General features: G+C 41.2%; 1 protein-coding gene and 1 long non-coding RNA gene across 2 annotated transcripts in view; both read right to left on the minus strand.

The window, feature by feature from the left end:
• The window catches only part of LOC126267794 (dopamine receptor 2-like), a 625,121-nt gene that overhangs the window by 283,752 nt on the left and 322,043 nt on the right, over window positions 1-19,326 (minus strand). The gene's annotated exons all lie outside the window — the stretch shown is intronic.
• Window positions 10,174-10,734, minus strand: LOC126267974 (uncharacterized). The gene is made up of 3 exons (XR_007549058.1): window positions 10,654-10,734; window positions 10,400-10,496; window positions 10,174-10,221 (listed from the first exon to the last, which is right to left on the minus strand). It is a non-coding gene; the product is annotated as an uncharacterized LOC126267974 (long non-coding RNA).

Here is a 19,326-nt window from a genome sequence, read left to right on the forward strand (position 1 = left end):
TCTGATGACATATCGCGAGTCTGATACATTCTACACACGCGTGTGAATAGTCGTTTTGCTGCCACTTCCCACATTGATTTTAGAAATTATGATGTTTTGCGTTATTTGATCTTAAGTTCACCAAAACTCTAAAGCTATGATTCTAATACTGGATCCCCTGTCTCTTTTCCGTTCAATCTTATTTCTTCTTATATCTCTTTACATGCCAAGTTCACGCCCTCATACGGGTCTTCAGTGTACTCTTTCCACGTTGCTGCTCTCTCCGTTATATTTAACTGTTGAATTCACGTTGCACTCTTTATTCTACCTCCCTAACTTCTGATTTCACTAAAGAATTTTTCGACTTCTATGTACGCTGATGTCTGCAAACTGAGACAGTACTTCCGACAACAATTATTGATTTTTTGATTTCTTCACATTTTTCGGACAGCCATTTCTCCTTAGTTTCCCTGCACTTCTTGTTTAATTCATTCCTAAGTGAATTGTATTTCTGTATTCCTGAATCTCCGTGAACATTTCTGTACTTCCTTCTTTCATCGACTAACTGAAGCATATCTTCCGTTACCCATGGTTTCTGCGCAGTTACCGTCCCTGTAACCATTTTTTCTTTGGAACTTCCGTGACAGATGTCTTAAGAGATGTCCATTCCTCTTCAACTTCAATGCCTACTGAGCTGTTAACTATCGTAATATCTACAGCATCAGAGAACTTCACATATTGCGTCTTCATTCCTTGGAAATACTATATCCCATTTCTTTTTGTATTGACTCTTCCTGAGTAGTGTCTTAAGTTCAGCCTACTGTTCATCATTAATAAATTTTGGTCTGAGCCTTTGTTTGGCTCTGGGTACATCTTACAAGCCAATGTCTGATTTTGCTATCGCTGCATGGTCATGGTTAGCATGACTGCAGATTAGCTCAAACAAGAATGCCATCTTCCCGTGTCTCTCAGCCTTTTCCGAAAATACCTCTTCCTCTCGTGTTCCTTCAACAGAGTATTCGAAATACTCCTTTATTGATTTAGCTCATGCATCTCATACATGAACTTTAATGGGGAAATACGTAAATTAAATGATTCCGTATAATCCATAACATGTAGGACTCTGAAAAGTGTCTGCCCGTCTCGACTGATTCGTCTCAAGAAAAGAAAAAACAACAAATAAAAAACGGCTATGAGAACTATGGGACTTAACGTCTGAGGTCATCAGTCCCCTAGAACTTAGAACCACTTAAACCTAACTAACCGAAGGACATCACTCGCATCGTTGCCCCAGGAAGGATTCGAAACTGCGAACGTAGCAATCGCGCAGTTCCAGACTGAAGCGCCCAGAGCCACTCGGCCACCACGGCCGGCTATTCGTCTCATTTCAATTTCATTGCTTTAATTCATTTTTCGCGTCTGAAACATTCTTGTATCGTTCAAATACTCCATATCAAACCTTCAGTGGTTGGAACGATTAAGCCGTCAATTACTGTTTTAAAATTCTCTATAAACACCGGATAGCTGTTGAATGTTGAAAGTTCTTGTAACTGCATTTCAGGGTTGCGTAATGAGCTAAGAAAGGGGCAGGCGAGTTTCGACGACTCCAAGTAGAATACTGCCGTTTTTTACATGTCAGCGCTTCTGTGGCCGGAAGCCTTCCTAGAACGTAGGAAGGTGGTACACCACTCGCAGATCTCTGTCTTTTTCGTGGGAAGAGGAAGACTTGTGTTCTTTTTCTTTTCTCCTTTTTTGGAATCAAGGTGACGTCAGCTATGTGCTCCACGCAGTGTGAATGGCCTCTCATGCCATAGGAAACGTGAGAAAGAGCTCCACTGGCTTACCAGGGAGTCGGAAATATCAGGCTCCTTTCTAAAAATTACAGACGCATAAGAACTGCAGATTATCTCACACTAAAAGGTTTTTGAGGAGAGGGAATTTTCGGCTTAACTTTCAGTAAATTTTCTCACAGATTCACAAGCCAATTGGCATTTTTGTAACGAATATTTCCGTTGGCCAAAATTTAATGCAGCCTTGTCGTTGGTGAAAGGAGGCTCTGCGAGGGCGCTCTGATTCGACAGCTCTGGGAGAGCACTTGTGAAAACTCTGCAAGAACACGTTGATCCTACACCTTTGGAGACAGGGCTACTTGTGAGGGCAGAATCAGTATTTGGTGGCCAATCTGTCAGCAGCTGTAGCTAGTACTCCACCCTGCAGCTAAATAATAGTGAGAATCCGCAGCACAGGCCACCAGGGATCTTTCGGAAGGAGCATAGTTTGAATAATGTTAGTTTCCGGACTATAGATCCTTGAGATCAGGTGTTCCAGGTATCATTAGTGACCCAGCTATATGTGGTATTTGCATGTGACATCCTATGCCTTCTGGAAAAGTCTGCACAGTCATCGTGCCGACACTGCGTTTGTTTCTTTTTATCAACGATCTGAAATATGGCAACCTTCTCCTTTTCCTAATTCTCTACAGCTACATCAACATGTACATGGCTACTTTGCAATCCATTCTTACAAGTCTGAGAGATGGTTCATCTACCCCCATTCATAATAATTCTCTATTATTCCTCTCTCGAGCGGCGTGCGATCTGCCAGTTGGGATGTCCAATGGATGCAGATCATTGTGACTACAAGAAGACATATTCAGCTTGGTTGACGTCCTTTTTAATTGGCGACCTTGCCAGAACAGAAATCGTTTGTCAGATTCACACTTTTCATCTTATTTTTCCATTGCACAACTGTTACAGCATCTGAGTCCATGGGGAACGATCTATCTCTATGGAAGTCCAATTGATATGGATAAATGCGACTTCAAGAAGACATGTCCAGCTCTGTTGCCATTATTCAAGTCATGGAGTAAATTGTAAACATCGAAAGAAGAGCAGAGAGTTTGATCACGTATTCATGAAGTTAGCGACAAAGCTTTATAGGGGTTCTTATACAAATTCAGTGTAAATGCTACTGCAGAAGTGTCGTGCATAGCGGTGTGATTAACTGTTAAAATTTACTTATACCCCGGGAAAGACGTAGATGATGAAATCATAAATATTATAGGTCACAAGAGTTCTTACCATCAACCGTTCTTTCAAAAATGGTTCAAATGGCTCTGAGCGCGACGGGACTTAACTTCTGAGGTCATCAGTCCCCTAGAACTTAGAACTACTTAAACCTAACTAACTTAAGAACATCACACACATCCATGCCAAAGGCAGGATTCGAACCTGCGACCGTTGTGGTCGCGCGGTTCCAGACTGTAGCGCCTAGAACCGCTCGTCCACTGCGGCCGGCCAACCATTCTTTCCCCAAACTATTCGTGACTGGAGAATGAGAGTGGTAAATGATTCTGGTGCATAAATTATCTTCTACTACCCATGATAAGTTGGCTTGCTGAGTATGGCTGTAGATGTAGATACACGTTATGCAGAGGAAAGAACTGCGTCAGCAGCAAAGTGTGAAGACACTTTTCCAGACTACTGAGCTAAATGTTCCAAGAGTGTTATACGTGTGTAGTTACACCGATGACGTATAATATTTTAGTCTGGTTCAGTATTCATGGTTATTGCGACATCGTCTTACTCAGGAGATGCAGTGCCGAATTACGTTTCGTTCGGTGTTGAGACATTACCTCTTGACATATTTTTGATACCTGCGTCTCTGATGATGTGTACTCTTTCCTACCTCCGTAACGGGGTCTCTGGATGCTACATATATCAATGCGTCTGCAACTTTTAGGTGCGCACGTCTCTACAATTTTCACACCCGAGATATTGATAAGTTGAGTTTAGGTGTCGGCTCATTTTGCAAACTGAATACTCTCAGTGACAGCCTGCCGGCAGGAGCTCATCAGTTGATAGTAATAATGCGCAACACAATATCAATATTGGGACTACAATTTATTGTTTTGCATGTCTCAATATGTGAAAAAAAGACAAAATGACTCATCCAGAGTAACATATCATTAGGGTCCGGCATTACGTTTGCGAGAAAATTCTGTGGAATACATTGTACGTAGGCTAATGCGTGAATAAGACGACATCCTTTTTTCCACATCGCGTCTTCCTTCAGCTTATATCTACGGGTTATGAGATTCTGGGAGGAACCTGCGCTTCTGAAAATGGAAGTCATTTTCACCGCGGAAATCGAATATTATTCCCCCTTATATAAGCTGTTGGAGGAAGGGATCGGTTTATAGGAAATGCTCCTTCATAAAGGACTATCGTTTCTGTTGGAGGTACAGTTTTTCCCTGTAATATCTATGCTCTTTTACATTCTGAGGAATTAATTCGCCGATATGGAAAAGTCAACGAAGAAACACACAACGAAGGTAAGGGATAGGAATAATATTTTATATATATATAACCAGATGACATATACATAATCCGATCCGGTCATAGAAGTATATATTTAGTGTGCAAGCGAAACTGAAATAAAGGAGATCTTACTTTAACCATCATGCGATCATCATCAGCCACGGATGATATGAACGATTTCCCACACAATAAACATATATAGATAGAAAACATTGACTACGTGATGCTGAGACGATAGCGGTCTTAATGTTAATGCAAACAAGAAATTAGGAAAAACGTACATTACTTTCTCACTGAATGATAAATGATAGGTAACAAATGACGTGGTAGATCTTTCGCTAACAATTAATCACTGTAAGTAAATTTTGCTGTAGACTGGGAAAGAATAGTGCATTACGAGACAGGCATTACGACATGCACACACTCAGAGATAAACAGATACTCATATTTTCCTCCGCAGTGACGTTCTCACTCGATGAGTTGTGTAGCTACTTGAGAAAAAGGAAATTATTTTAATATTAAGAACCACAGAAAAACTTCGTTCTTGCTGTTAGCTATTGGCACAATATTCTTGACAGTTGCTTAGTTCTCAAGTAAGGTACTTTGATTATTGTTCCGGCGTAACATCAAGCGCGGGCACGTCGGCCTGAAACTATACAGCAGAGAAGGCTGTGAGACGACGACAGCCAATAGAACGCTGACTGAGATCGCAACACGACACGACCGGCGAAGAGATTGTAGGCACTGCTCCAGTTAGCCTCGGCGCACTAGTAGGTCCTCACTGGAAGACGAGCCGTGACTTGCGATCAATATTAACTGCTTGCATGGAAATTTTATACATCGAAGGACATAATAGATTATTTGCATGTCGCCAGTTGCTTGCGACGCCTCATTGTAATAAGGCAAAGTTAAGTATTGTCAATTGAATTTACTGTAATAAATTCAATCAATATGATCTGCTTGAATGTTGACTAGATATCCTAGAAAACAGCTTCCTAGGCACCCTATATTAGACGAGTTGTCAGGATTCCACAATTATTGAGAACAGTGTAATTGTATTATGTAAAATGTGATATGTACTTAAATTAAGGATGAAAAATTTGTACGTATGGTAATACAGGGTGTCTTAGGAGGAACGATTAATATTCAGGTGTCTACATGTACATGTACATCTACATGGGTGCTTTGCAAAATCACATTTAAGTGCCTGGCAGAGGGTTCATCGATCCACCTTCACAACAATTATTATTCCAGTCTTTTACAGTGCGGAGAAAAGAAACACCTATAACTTTCCTATATTTTCTCTTATTATGATGATCGTTTCTCCCTCTGTAGGTCTGCGTCAACATAATATTTTCGCTTTCGAAGGAGAGAGTTGTTGATTGAAATTTCGTAAGAAGATCCGGCCGCAATCAGATTACTACAAGTAATTTGATCTAGAAATTTTGTAATTCTGAAAGTGAATGAAATTTAATGAAAAAAATATAATTCCTTTCCACAAACTAAATTACTAATAAATTTAACTCTCAATGCCATTTCTGGCTGCCCTTTAGAAAATGAAGCTCACTCCGACATAGCGTTACAAATTTTCCCATTACACAACAATTTTCTCATGGTTACAGTTACATAGTTTGATAAAATACCACATTCTCACTTTACCTATGGCTTCCATTCCTCTCTCAGTCTTCCCAAAACACTGAAGCAACCAAAATACAATGAAACAATTATTTCCAATGTACCTAAATAACGTCACAAATTTGTGGAAAATAAACTAAAGAAAATTCAAAAAAATTAGATTATGTGAACCTATCCTCTTGGTTGTAGTTCCAGTTGATACTATAGACGAAGATACTACAGTACCTAATTTGGTTTCACAACGACAGCACAGTTATTATGTGTTTTAGGTAAAAATTTATATCTCCGCTCATATTGAAGTTACTGATTTGAAATTTTACCAGTATTGTTGTCTTATCCCTAGAATTTAGTATACTAAGTATGAGAAAGATCGACTGATATTTAACTGTAGTTATTCAAATTCACAGAGAGTATGTGTAACGTACTGCACGCAGCATTAGGCTAGGCGCAAATTGAGACGCGTATAGCACGTGTGTCGTGACACGACACTACAGTGCGACACGCACGTTCCGCACGGGTCGCACGGGTGCAGCGCATATCGCGACGCGTTCACCATACTTCGCACGCACCGACTGGCGACGCTCTGCGCTGATAGAACCGAAGCGCGCGCAACCTGTTATCTTTCTCAAACGATTTCACAGAAACTATTGACTCAAAATATATTATTTTTGCCTTACGTGTTGCGTTATAAGTCAGCATCATGGCGAACTGCCCATCAACTCGCTAATGACCATTCTTATTGTGATGTACACATTTTACTAAGACGCTACGCAAAACTCAAAAATTTCCAACGAAGATTAGGGGTAGCTATGATTTTGCGTTTGGTGCGTACTACACCATATGTTGCTGCGTATGAAATTTAGCTAACACGCCGAAGTTTTGTTTAGATTTGGGAGGAGCTCTCCATCTGGCGCCGATCTCGAGAAAATGTATCGTATGTAGCGTGCTTACTTCCGATCTCACGCCCGCGAGAATGAAATACCCACATCTCTCATATCTCCTAAACCGCTACAGACATCGAAACGAAAGTCTGGCGAATGATAGCACACAAGGAGGACAGTGTTTTGTCAATTCTTAAACACACGGAACTTTCTTATCTATGGCGGTATATCAGTACTTCCCTTTTTATTTATTTCACTCCAGTGACTATATTTTTTTACGAGTTATCGACAGCTAGCGAAACATGAGCTTCCTAGCATGAGAATAAATATGAAATTTCTTCTTTTATGTTACTGCAAACCGACACTATGAGGTTTTTCGTAAGCTACTGAGCTCTGTGATCGCCAATTACTTGTTTAATGAGGCACTCCGTGTCGGAATTTGGTCTCAATAGCTGCTGTGAGATGAGTTTGGCAAATTACACTGTGAGAAATGAAGTACAATTAAACCATTCAGCAAGAGAAATGTGGCCGTTACTCACAAACGGTGATTCTTCTTCGAATGAGAAAAGATTAACTACTCACACAAAAATAGATTGCTAATTCCGTTGAAATTTTGGTGGAATCCTCGTAACCTATCGTATTTTTAACACCGAGAGGCTGGAATGGAAACTTAACAAAGGATTTTATTCCTTCTCTTGATCTGAGCAGTATTAAAATCATGACGAGTGTTCCTTCAGGCGGAATGATTGGAACACCCCAGATACTGGTTACTCACCTACGGCTTGCCAAACTCGCAATGTGTGATCGCGAATAAAATAGTTGTTACTGAGAAAAATAAACAACTGATCTGTCGCACAACACAATGGTCAGTGTATTGTCAGCAGCGGGGAATGCACAAGCTAGCCATTTGTGCCTTGTGAGTTGGAGTTAGAAAAACATTGTCAAGAAAGTAAATCTGCCTTTGTCAGCACTACATTTCAACAAATTAAATATATCTAATCATAACACTCTTTTAGGATATTCATACTTTCGTAATAATACCGGCCATTTACTTCATTTGTGTAGCCTGTTGTACAATTAGTTTATTAATGATGATAATGTGCATGCAACGATTGACATGCTTCTCTCATCACGGCGAACCAATTAAAACATTGTTATTTGTGACTGCTTTTCGACGGTTTCCAGCTTGCAGTGGAAATGTGATGTTCACATCCATGTAGCACAGTTTGTCGTATTACATTATTACATCCATATCAGAGTAATCACATTGAGACTTCTATACTTCAGATCTTGGACGCTTTTTCCCAGGAACACAAAGAGCTCACACCTGTGGAGATTATCTCTTTCTAAATATTTGTAACAGACCGTACAGATACACCAGCATACTAGGCAGCGAGAAGATAACCTTGTTTTACTTTCCTACCTTGATTCTTAATCACATTATTTTATAATATTCGTTGCTTCCGTATTCACTATCCTCTGTCCCTTCTTGAGACAGCATACTAGGCAGCGAGAAGATAACCTTGTTTTACTTTCCTACCTTGATTCTTAATCACATTATTTTATAATATTCGTTGCTTCCGTATTCACTATCCTCTGTCCCTTCTTGAGATCTGAAATGTCGCGGAGGCATAATGATACAATTCCAACGGCCAATGTCTCATCAATTACTGAGGTATGCATTTTTCTTGACAGAAGAAAAATAAAACAAAACTATACAGATATAAATAACAGAAAAGTATAATGTATTAACGAAGAAAGATGGAGCGTTTAAATGGGAAAAAACGAAACACTACCCAAAGGCAATGAAATTTAGTACACAGTAAGGAAAAAAAAATTATCGTATGGGCAATACTACCACTGCTCATATGCACTAGTGGTGGGCAGGAAATCGCGTATCTGTTAGAAATCACAGTGACTGAGAAGTCACACATATCACAATAACAACTTTACAAAATCTAACTGCGATTTCAGTCACAGTTAGCAGTCGCAAGTAGCATTTCACATTAAACGCCGTGAGCCATCTGTTGGCCGAAACCCATACTGCTTTCTGAGATTTCAGTGCCAAATCGCAACTAAGAGTCGCAAGTAGCAACTAAAAAGCGCAGTTAACAGTGCCATCTGTTGGCCAAAGTTCGTACTACGCTCATCTCTGCGACACGCTATCGAGTCTAACTGTTATTTCCGTGACAAGTCGCAACTAAGAGTCGCAAGTAGCAACTAAAAAGCGTAGTTAGCAGTGCCATCTGTTGAGCAAAGATCATACTATGCTATTCGCTGCCGAGTCAAACTGCGATTTCCGTGACAAATCGCAACTAAGAGTCACAAGTAGCAACTAAAAAGCGCAGTTAACATTCTTTTCCTAGTGCCATCTGTTGAACGACGTACGTACTTCGTTATGAGAGCCTTGTGCCTCAAGAGATCGGTGTGTGCATATGAAGGACTTATTTCATTAGTGGTACAAGTCCATTTTTGTTCATTTTGAGATACGGAGTCGTAAAGTTAAATGAGCGCTGAAAAATCTACAGTTGAGATACCAGAAATATTCAAGCATATGGCTTCTTGCTAGAAATAAACCTTTATTAATGTTTGTTTGGATCATTAATTTTAGAAGCATTATAGACAGAAAAATGGAGGTAATGGACTTGTACCACTATTGAAATAAGCCATTCACATTATATGACGACATGCACATTCAGCATCAGTTATGGTTGGTCAAACACAGCTGTGACTCTGAATGTATTATATTAATAAGAAGCAACATTGCCTTTTTCTCCTGAAAATATCAAGTAACGTAACAAATGTGATTCTGCTTCCAATATGACAATTTTGGTTAATACTCCACATACCTACAGGACTTTACAATGTTAACACAGCAGAACTCAGATACCTGTGTAAGTGTAGTGAAATGAAAACAGCATTATTGAGTCATATGAATGCCTCCCTTTTATTCCGGCACAGTTCAAGACTCGGGATAAAAGTTTTGCACCTGGTGTTCTACGTAGCAACTTCACACACCCGCACTTTTTGCCGACACCACTACCACCTACATGAGTAAGCTTTTCCTGTGTTACTTTCAAGTACTGCACTTAAGCTATTCCTGATTTAACTGGAAGATCTGTACTTCCCATTTTCATATCAACAGCCTCAAAATGCATATTGTAGACTTTGTGATATGAGATTTTCATTATTCACTCACTGTATTTAACATTTATTATTCCTTTAAATCGCATAACAACTTCAATAAAACACAGTTTAATCAATCATCTGCACACTTATTTCACAATTATGTCACTTTTAAGCTGCAAATCCTCTAAGAGCTGTCTTGAATCTTCACGGGTCTCTCTCAACAGCCTTCATGTGGATAGATACGTACAGCAACCAGTAATCAAGAGTCAGAACTGTGTCTGCAAAATCACAAGGATTATTAAACAATATTTGCTGTCACTAATTACAAGCAATATAATTGACAGAGTAGATTGCTAATATTTGCTGTAATGAAAGCCTCTCAATGGGGTATATTTCACGTTTGCAAGAACGACCTCACTGAAGTAATTAAGTCCATCGAAACACTTAGAAACTAACCTCTCGGCTGACGAAAACGGTCTAAAGACGAAGTGGTAATTTCTCCAGATCTGTTGAGTTATCAATTTACTGAGTGACTGAAATGTAGTTCGGGTACCTGTGAAAATAACAATATGTTGAATTCATTTTCTAAACACGAACTATTACGCTACTGTATGGCTACTTACACATTAATTACACTATTAATATTTTCACAGTTGTTTCTTTAATACATAATTAAAGCCAACGGAAGAACAAACGTAAAACTTACTTACGAATGACAGGTTTGTTGAGATGCAATTTTCTGTGTGGGCAGATCTAACTTTTTCATACGGTGGTAAGTCGCAGAAATCGCAGGAGTCACAGAAGTCGCAGAAATCGCAGAAGTAGCAGAAGTCGCAGAAATCGCAGAAGTAGCAGAAATCGCAGAAATAGCAGTGGCGGAGGGATACGCGACCTACGTTTCTTAACTGCGACAAATCACAGTTAAGAATAGCAGATACTGAGCATTCACAGAAATCACTGATATCGGAAAATCGCAGTTTAGCCAATCCCTAATATGCACTGTTCGGATGTGAGCATATGGCCGTGCTAATTATTCGCTCCCAGGCTCAAATTTCCCACGGTGCTTGAGGGGCACACGTGACGCGCGGCGCGAGAAACTGTGCCTCGACCACAACGCCGTGCGACCTGGCGCAGGCGCGTGTCGCGTCCTAGTCGCGTCGCGTCGCAATTTGCGCGGTCCCACTTGAACCTGTGATGTTACAAAAACGCGCGCTGCGCTGCGTCGCGCCACACGCGCTATACGCTTTTTAATTTGCGCCTAGCCTATTATAGTCAAGCACATCGGTCGCCCGGCCCAGTGGCCAGCGCCAGCTGTGCGAGCGTGAGAACCACCATCTCCTCTCCTCCCGGCTCCATGCCTAGCTACGTTTTGAGTGCAAGGTGACAATTGGTAATAATTTGCTACGTTACCTGTCGTTTTCCCGTAATGGAATTTACTACAAACTAGTACCACCTGCAAAAAGTAGATTTGCTATTTGATGAATTTCACAGGACGATTACTTCCATGTATAAGGAATTGCAGAAGACATAAAATTTAACACTATAGGAACATGTTACTAATTTCACACCAATCGCTAAAATTTTCTTTCCGCCCAATATTGCTGAGTTATTCAGCATAACGTTTGCATTCACTTTGTGAAGTATCATCAAATCATTTGGTTGTAAAGCCATTAATTGCACAAAACTTAAGTTTTTCAAAGAGATAACACAATTTCAACAAACAAACAGTTTGAATAACTTACAAAGAAATATCTGTTAGTGATATATTACAATACTGGCCATTCAAATAGCTACATCAAGAAGAAATGCAGATGATAAACGGGTATTCATTGGACAAATATTATACTAGAATTGAAATGTGACTACATTTTCATGCAATTTGGGTGCATAGATCCTGAGAAATCAGTACCCAGAACAACCACCTCAGGCTGTAATAACGGCCTTGATAGCCTGGGCATTGAGTTAAACAGAGCTTGGATGATGTGTACAGGTACAGCTGCCCATGCAGCTTCACCACGATACCACAGTTCATCAAGATTAGTGACTGGCGTATTGTGACGAGTCAGTTGCTTGGCCATCATTGACCACACGTTTTCAATTGGTGAGAGATCTGGAGAACGTGCGGGCCAGGGCAGTAGTCGAACATTTTCTGTATCCAGAAAGTCCCTTACGTGACCTGCAACGTGCGGTCGTGCATTATGCTGCTGAAATGTAGGGTCTCGCAGGAATCGTATGAAGCGTAGAGCCACGGGTCGTAACACATCTGAAATGTAACGTCCACTGTTCAAAGTACCGTCAGTGCCAACAAGATGTGACCGAGACCTGTAGCCAGTGGCACCCCATACCATAACGCCGGGTGATACGCCAGTATGGCGATGACAAACACACGCTCCCAATGTGCGTTCACCGCGATGTCGCCAAACACGGATGCGACCATCATGATGCTGTAAACAGAACCTGGATTCATCCGAAAAAATGACGTTTTGCCATTCGTGCACCCAGGTTCGTCGTTGACTACACCATCGCAGTCGCTCCTGTCTGTTATGCATCGTCAAGGGTAACCACAGCCACGATCTCCGCGCTGATAGTCCATGCTGCTGCAAACGTCGTCGAACTGTTCGTGAAAATTGTTGTTGTCTTGCAAACGTCCCCATCTCTTGACTCAGGGACCGAGACGTAGTTGCAAGATCCGTTACAGCCTTGCCGATAAGATGCCTGTCATCTCGACTGCTAGTGATACGAGACCGTTGGGATCCAGCCCGTATTACCCACAGACTGTAGATGTTCTATCTCCATTGCCAAATTACCAGGGTCTGGCAGAGTTCGTGACCGGTGAAACATAGTTCTGAGCAACCATTTTCTGTGCCACGTGCTGGCAACTACTGGCTTCCAGGTCCAAGTCTGTGTGAGATGGTTGCAGCATACACTGTGACTGAAGTTACCATCTGCTTTCCTCTTAACTTGTAAATCTAGGAAAGGTTCAAATGGTTCAAATGTCTCTGAGCACTATGGGACTTAACGTTTGAGGTCATCAGTCCCCTAAAACTTACAACTACTTAAACCTAACTAGAAGCCGTCGCACGGTTCCAGGTCTAGCAAAGGAAGTAGTACAACCTTCTCTAGTTACATGGTGAATTTAATCTCAGCTTGTCGTGAATTTAGATGGACGAAGAAAACATCGAATTTTTCCCTCACCAGGGGCCATATGACCAAGGTATCATTCACGCATTTCCATTGATCTAAAGCCGATTTAAGTGCCTCCTGCACTTTAGGCATGCCATAGAGCCTGGGTGGTACTGACGCCATATTTCTTAGCTATATAATTATCTTTTCTGGAAGGCCAGTTTCCTTTAGAAAAGCCATGGTCTTCCTATCCACATTGTCTGTAAGGACCCTTTCTACTGGTGTGATGCCACGTCGCCCAGAAGTTGTCACACCTTTCTGTCATAATCGACCCTCTGTAGCACAAACGTAGCTTTCCCCTAATGTGCTGGGAGCGCCACAATCCTGTCATCTTCTCGGGGTTGTTTGAGGGCCAATTTCTCGTCAAGGGAGATGCTTCATTTGGGCAGCTTGGTGGTAGTAAGTGCCCTACATGTCTCTCGTCGTACGTCTTCAGTCACACTAACAGGAAGTTTCAGGGACACATACTCCACTGCACTGACGAAGGTCCTAACAATAACATTTCTGGGGGTAACTGCAAAATTAAGACCCCAGCTCAATACATATGGTAATTGACGGGATACTGATTTTTTTCCTCGTGACTACGCCAGAGACCAGGAGGCGTCATCAGCTCGGTCCCAGTCCTGTATGGTTAGAGAATTTGCTATAAAAATGTCGAGACAGCAACTCTAGATGTCACTTCAAGTCGGTTGCGCATGTCACGTATTCTCACCCTGGCCAATGCTAAGTTCGCTTATGTTTAATTCTGTTGGCCGCTCTAGTATTGACGTGATGTTTAATTCTAGCAGATACCGAAAGCACGTCCTCTTCTCGGCATCGCAACACGAAACAGAGAGAACCGAGCAGCCTTCTCTTCTTTTGTCGAAGATTATCCAGCTTTCTAATAATCAGATACGTTTCGTCCCCGTAGAGTCTTCTAGTATAATTTTTCAGGTTTTGAAGGCAAGGCGTGGTCATATTGAATAACCGAATCTCTGCCGGTTATTCGCATTATTCCTGCACTGTATTTCAACTGCGTGACTCGCAGTCTGCTTCTGGTGCTGTCTGGTACTGATTCCAGTGTTGAACGAGTCCAGTATTTATGCCTGTCATGTGGTAGGCGCTCCCTCAATCAGCGATTGCCGAGGTTCTGGGATATCGCCATCAAAGACTCTATTGAGATTAAGGTAGCACAGAATCTTATTAATCGTTACACGGGTTTCCAGATAAGCTCGGCTTCGACCCCGGCACTCTATCTTCTGAGAAGGCGCAGCGGAGACAACATGAAGACCACAAGGGAAAGAAGTCAGAAAATGGGGTCAGAGATAACAGCCCAGCATATGTAACAAAGAACGCACGTGAAATACAAATCTCTCTCTTTTGTCTGAAAAACATTTTACAAACTGCAATAAACCGAATATGCTTCGCATGTGCAGAGAATTACACGAATATCGGTCTCTGAAATACCTGACGTAGACCTGTCATTATGTACCATCCAATTTTAACACAATGTTAAGGATCAGAATGAGTCTGTAAGAGAGATAAATGTCGTGTTGTCTTTCCTGATTTGAATGTCTGTTAAAGTAGAATGATGGTATTGGATCGGATTATGTGTTACTATAGCTACAATGAAGTACCAGGACTGTGAATTAGTGTGTGGAATGCGGGTGAGACAACTGCCTTTTGAAATGTAACACACAGATATAATTGCGGTGGTAGCAAGTCAACCGTGGTGCTACGTTTGTGGTAATGTGGGTTAGGCATCAGAAATTCGCCTCTTCATCTTAGGAAGAGTTCTGTAGCCAGACTTCTGGAGTAAAAGATAATGTGTTTTCAAACAAAACAACTATTTAATACATTCGCTTCAACCTACGTAACTGGGATACCAATAAAAGAGGAGTACATCTTTTTCCTAGAATAATTTTTCTAATTCCTGTACCATTATACGTCGGAAAAAGGTTTCAGCGTCGACGTCCATGGAACAGAGCCAGAAGAAAAGATATCGGGGCTGGTCGATACGTCGCGACTCCAATTACAGGGACGACCCTGCGCTCCAAACAGCCGTTGCAAGAGCTCCAGGCAGATCTCTGTCCCGTTCTGTTCCGTGCAGTGTGGCCTGCAAGCATTTTCAAAGCCTGTAGATTTCGGAGCTCAGCCAACTTCGGCAGGGACTATTTCAGTCAGAATATAACTTTATGTAACATTAAAATGTAAAGTAAAAGTCCACATCTAAACTAACCTTAGTCACTTAATAAAGGTAAGCCTCCGGTTCAAAATGTATACCAGCTAGTTTCTTCCGAAGTATGCTGATGAAGTAACTTCATTTTCAGCAGTCACATATACTCGTTGGCTTGACAAAAGATCCGTACCTGCAGAGTTGGAAGCTGCACAGGTGACAATAAAGAAGATTCCAGTTTCCTGTATTTCCAGAAGGCTTTTGACACGATTACTCACAAGCGACATGTTATCAAATTAAATGCCTATGAAGTACCGTCACATCATTGACACTTGCTTCATGATTCCCTGTCAGGGAGTTCACAGTTGATGGTAACAGACCTAAATCATGTAGTTAAACAGAAGTGATATCTAGGGTTCCCCAAGAAAGTGTCATAGACCCTTTGCTGTTCTTAGTCTAGGAGACTATATGAGCAGACGTCTTAAAAATGTTTGCAGGTGAAGCTCTCGTTTAACGCTCAGTATTCTCTAAAATATCAAAACGAACTGCTAAATGATTTAGACAAGATACGCACCACTATTCAAAATTAGAGCGTAGGACCTCACCATTTCTTTTCACATGTATTCCAGTTTCCTGAAATTAAACTAACATTATTAACATTTATTGCATGTCGGGATCACCTCTTGTTCAAAGCGACAGAGGGTTTGTGCGGAATAGCTTCCATCATCAATCCTACCAAAGATTTTAAGAGACCACTCTTCAACTTAGTTTTTAGACCCTGTCAGTAAAGACTTTTGAAGTTACTGAGCTATTTTAGTCGAAACAAGAGGCTATAGTACATATACTCAAAATACTCAAAATACTTGTTTTCGGTACGGACGATGCTGGGAACGGAAGCTTGCGATCCGCTCGTTGCCCATTTGCTGTTGGGAAATGCCCTGTCTCCTTTTTCCTGGCGAGCCAACTTACAGCTCATAAAAAAACGAGTTTGTATTGATAATTCATTACGAAAGCGACACGGAAGTTGGCATCACTTTAATATTTGAGTAATCGAGTGGCTAGAAAGAACAAGTACACCCTCTTCGTTTATTATTGCAGGTAGCATTAACAGTCACTGCGCACACGAATTAATACCACATTTACTACGGCGCAAAATACTGTTACGTAGTTGATGTTGCTAATGAACGTGAGCATTCAGGAGTGCTGCATAGCCCGTCGACTTTCGCTGATCAGAGAAGGATCAAGTCATAGTGTGTGCACGGTAGTATAGTCAGGAAAGTAAATCACCAGCCCGTAATAAGTTAATTACTCATTAATATTTGATCACGGGATGGAGAAAAATGGGTCACCTGACAATCTCCAATTTTAGATGTGGGCCTTACAGCCATAAATTTCAGTCCTTCATGAACTACATCGCAGCTCATTAACTGATTGGAAGCATAAATAAGGAAGGTGCTATTAAGTCCACAAAATGTTTTAGAAACTTAGCTGAAATACTGTCATAAGCTAAGGACTTTTTAATCTGTTTTACTGTCAATTTGGTCCGCTTTTAACCCTTTGTTTTCGGGAAGGACTCACAACAATTCAGCGGCCAAACATTTTAACTTGATTGCTATCAGTCTCATTGCTGCTGCCATCAGCCTGCCTTAACGATTTCATTTTTCTCCGGCCTTATTAATCCACATCAGTACTCACATTGTTGCAATGTTAATACGTTTGAGGCATTGTGGCAGCCTGCTGTTGAGGTATTGGCGTAAATACCATTGTGCTAGCCGATGCCTAGCAGAAATGCATCTAGACTGTGGTTTGGAAGTAAAACGAGATTTTGACAGTACGATACAATCAGACTTTTTCATTTATTTCTACAATCTTTGCGGTATTCCATAAAAACTTCACATAGTTTTACATTTGACACCGAAATTACCAGACCAAGGAAAAAGTGCTATTCAAAGAGGTTCCGCTTGTGTTTCACTCAAAACAATTATTTCACGAATTGCAACGAAACAGAAGGCAGCGGGCCACCTAGTAATCGATAAATCGACTCGACCCACTATTGTACTTCTCATTTCACGCTTGTCAAACAATTTTGTGATATAACGACCTCCAGAAAACAATGCAGCTGTTTTTGTTAGACTACGAATGTTTCTGAGGATTTCGTATTATGAATAAAAAAAGCCAGCAGTAATGTCTTGCGGGACTCGTGGCACTGACGAACTGCGGGCCCCCTATTAAGCAAAGTGTTCCCAGTTTTTTAAACATATCATTTTACTTCTATGTAATACATGAAACTAACATAATAAAATTTTATTTCATTCACTGAAACACTAGCAGGTGCTATGTGTTGCACGTCTGCCTGTCTGGACAGCGATTAAGTACAAGTAAGTCACAGAAAATAAAAGGTCCTGACATTTGGTTAATCAGCATAAACAAAGACTTCTAGAGGCTGATAACTCTTGGCAATTAAATTACTCCGACGATTTACTGAGCAACTCAAATGACAGGGATCGCCGAGAACACTGTCAGGGTGGGAAGCACTCGAATACCACACGCCCTCGACACATTCACGGTAGGTACAGCAAGCTGACGAACGGAAAACAGAGATGGGAGGGCTGGACCACATCCGTTTGCAAGCCGAACGTCTACGACCGGGAAGGATGAGTCGGCTTGAGCTTCACTACAGGAAACTCTTAACTTCCAGTCTAAGTTGTTTTAACCTTGTGTTTTACCATGTCCTTTTCTGTTGTTTTATATCTTTTTCTTACCTTTGGCTGCCATTACTTGCAGAAAATTTAGTGGGAACTAGTACTGTTGCCTAAGTATTGGTTGCCTGTCGAAACTAGTTTTGTCCAGCCACAGTTATTGGTTCTTTAACTACAACAGATGAAACATTTGCTCACAATATTACGTTAGAAAATGAAAGTCACCTTGACACACTTCCTTGCCACAGGACTACAGAATAATTTACAACTGACATGGACTACCAGAACATCATTTGATGCGCTAACTAACAAACTGTTCTCTAAGGTAAAATGTTCTGCATTACAACACTAAGAGTTAATCTTAACTTTTAACTATCAAGTAAGTCAATATTCGTAATTTTATATCAGTGTGCATTTAATACTTAAAAAATTCAAAATTTTTACGATGTGTTTTGTTATTTGCGTGCTCCAGCCTTTATCACTGTATGAAACTTCCTGACAGATTAAAACTGTGCGGCGGACCGAGACGCGAACTCGGGACCTTTGCCTTTCGCGAGCAAGAGCTCTGCCAACTGAGCTACCCAAGCACGACTCACGCTCCGTCCTGACAGCTTTACTTCTGCCAGTACCTCGTCTCCTACCTTCCGAATTTTACAGAAGCTCTTCTGCGAACCTTGCAGACCTAACACTCCTGAAAGAAAGGATATTGCAGAGACATGGTTTACCCACAGCCTGGGGGATGTTTCTAGAATGAAATTTTCGCTCTACAGTACAGTACTTGATAATGACATAAAAGTAGAAATCTGTATAGTAGAAAAGAGAAATATAATAAACAGTCACATGGCGGTTCAAATGGCGGATTATTCTTTGAAAAATATTGCATGACTATAGCTCAATGCCATCGAAAACTTTTTCAAAAAATGGTTCAAATGGCTCTGAGCTCTATGGGACTTAACTACGGTGGTCATCAGTCCCCTAGAACTTAGAACTACTTAAACCTAACTAACCTAAGGACATCACACACATCCATGCCCGAGGCAGGATTCGAACCTGCGACCGTAGCAGTCGCGCGGTTCCCGAGTGCGCGCCTAGAACCGCTAGACCACCGCGGCCGGCGAAAACTTTTTAACTATCACGTTGGTCCTGTACTACAACGTTCACTCTTTCAGGTGACGTCACGAACTGGGAGAGCTGTAGCATACTCCACACTATAATGACAACGTCTGGGCGCTGAAGAGCTGACAAGGGAGGCGCGTTCTGAGTAACCATATAACGTCAACTATTAAAGAGAGTCCCAGATAATGTATGAATTCGCGTTGTCAACTTCCATGTGACAAAGCTATCTC

Source organism: Schistocerca gregaria, chromosome 4 (genome assembly GCF_023897955.1).
Source record: "Schistocerca gregaria isolate iqSchGreg1 chromosome 4, iqSchGreg1.2, whole genome shotgun sequence".
Taxonomy (NCBI): Eukaryota; Metazoa; Arthropoda; class Insecta; order Orthoptera; family Acrididae; genus Schistocerca; species Schistocerca gregaria.